At 39.7% G+C, this 2407-nt stretch overlaps 1 protein-coding gene across 1 annotated transcript in view; it reads left to right on the top strand.

Moving 5' to 3' along the window:
- Positions 1 to 307: 307 nt before the first annotated feature.
- LOC106531143 (neural cell adhesion molecule L1) overlaps positions 308 to 2407 on the top strand; it is a gene marked incomplete at its 3' end in the record, with an annotated part of 69753 nt that continues 67653 nt past the window's right edge. Inside the window, 1 exon segment of the mRNA XM_014026929.1 lies at positions 308 to 594.

The following is a 2407-nucleotide window of genomic DNA, read 5'->3' as shown; positions in this document are numbered from 1 at the left end:
TTTTGAATTTGATCAGAAACTGATCCAGTAATGCTTTGTCTGTCATTGTGCCAAAAAAGCCATTTGAGCTTACATTTAGAAAGGATTTTTCCCCTGAACACATGCACAAAACAAAATTCTTATTATAATATTTTTATTTTATTAATATTATTTCAATAATTAACATTCTTTTTAACATATTAGCTTCTGACTGTTTAATAAGCTGGCCCCTCATGTTAAATTTCAAAAGGAATAAAGGGACAGATGACAGACAGAGATGAAGGGTAAGGGAAGGAAAAGGGGCGGAGCTTTAGGTACCAAGGGAATAGCCCACAGAGGGGGGGAGGAAGGGAGAGTGAAGCTGTAATAAAACAGGCTGATGTCATCTTTGTGAAGGAGCCAATCACAGAGCAGCAAAGGGAGGGACTGAGGAGTCGGAGGCAGATCTTCCAAGGGTGTGTTTGATGTAGCACTGCAGATTCTGTACAAAAACACAGTGAAAGGAGCAGAGTCGGCTGAAAGCACTGGGAAGATGCTGAAGAAAACAGAGATGGAGACGGGCCTGTGAGGAGGACAGAAACAAGACCGAGAACAGGATAAAGAACACCTGCAGAGGTAAAACAAAGACATCACAGGGTTTGTGTGTCTGTGTGTGTGTGTGGGTGGGGGGGCAGAGAGTTGTGGAATATACCTGAGCTGGTAGTTGTGACAATGTCTCCTTATAAAGCAGGAACAGCATCATGCTGTAGATGTAGATCACTGAGATGGATGCAGGATGTGATGTTTGTGTGTGTGTGTGTGTGTGTGTGTGTGTGTGTGTGTGTGTGTGTGTGTGTGTGTGTGTGTGTCATGGCTGTTCTGCTCCACTGGGCAAAATTTGAGCATTTTCACATTGTGATTATAATTTAAATGCTGTTTCAAGTCATGAAGCACTCCCATATTCTGCCACAAAACATGTTTGTCATCCCTAAGATGAGCAGAAGCAGACATGAGGAGGTGAAAAGGAGGGGCAGACTCACCCATTAATCAGCAGATTGTCAGAGGGAAAAAAAACACACATTTAAACCAGCTCCATCCAGATTTTCACCCTTGGTTTAATTTCCTATTTGTCCTTCACATTTTGGGGGAAAACAGACCTTCAGAAACATCACCCTGTCTGACACCACATTCCTGGCAATCTCATTCTTCAGGACCACTCCTGCTCCATTTCTCCTCCCATCCACATCAGGATAAAACAGCCGAGACCTGGACCCACCTCTGTGGGCCTTCCTGCCCTTCCACGTCAGCCGGCTCTGCCCTTACATACACTTATTGATTTATTCATTCATTTAATTTAAAAACAAAACAAATTCTACATACAAGAGAAATACAAATCACAAGTAAAATGAAAGACAGCAGAAAAAAGAAAAAAAAAACATTATAGTTGCTCCTATTTTCCAAGAAATAATTTCAAACAAAAACAAAAACAAAACCTTCACTTCCTTCTTAAACCACAGCTCTTATGAATACACATCATAAAATTTCTTTAACAAACTAACTTCTATCACTCTCTTAAACAAAAACATTGAAGCAGCATTTTTATAATCACTTTCCAGATTATTCCAGAGTCTTATTTCTTGGACCAAAGCACACCAATCCTTCAAATTTGTTCAAACTTTAGGTTTTACAAACATCTCTAGTCCTTTAAGATTATAACTTTCCCTCTTAAAATTTGATTGGATGATCGAAGGTAAGACATTTTTATGAACCTTATGCATAATCTGTAAAATGTTGTAATAAACATTTACAGATWATAACCAAAAAAAATCAGAATAAACAGCCAAGTGGAAAAAAACTTGTCATATAAACAACTGGAATATTCTGATCCAGTTCAGCCCGATCAGAATGAATTTGTAATCCAAACAGAGACGTGCTTTATGCCAACTGATCATTTGAACCGGATGCATGGAAACATATTGTGATCATGTTATTCTGGTTGTGGAAACATGACTGTGCATGATCTGTGACTCCCATCCACTGGTCTTTGTGTAGGGAGGGGCAGCAGTGATCAGAACAGCACAGAACTTTCAAGGATGATTAMTTCCRCTTTTCTCATCTGGMAAAGAAGGAAGACAAACATGTTGCTTTGCAAAAAAAATAAAGTCAAGCACTTTGCCTGTAGCTCGATGAATGAGTGCATTAACATCTCTGCTGTTATTAAAACCTGCTGTGGGTCCATTCCAGGCTCTCAGAACCTGTTTGTTTTGTTTATGTTCATCACTGAAGTAGATCTCTGTGATTTTTTTTTTTAAGGGAAAGTTTACAAATCTGTTAGCCTGGTTAAAACCAGACCCTTGTCCTTCACTTTGCTTCGTACGAGGGTCTGGACTTGATGCAATAGAGAATCGTTTCTTGCAGGAGGCGTGGCCTCTGCTGAAGTGCGTGTGTG

This window comes from Austrofundulus limnaeus, unplaced genomic scaffold (genome assembly GCF_001266775.1).
Source record: "Austrofundulus limnaeus strain Quisiro unplaced genomic scaffold, Austrofundulus_limnaeus-1.0 Scaffold601, whole genome shotgun sequence".
In the NCBI taxonomy this organism is placed as follows: Eukaryota; Metazoa; Chordata; class Actinopteri; order Cyprinodontiformes; family Rivulidae; genus Austrofundulus; species Austrofundulus limnaeus.
The sequence above is the reverse complement of the archived record's forward strand: the minus strand, read 5'-3'. Positions and strand labels throughout refer to the sequence as shown.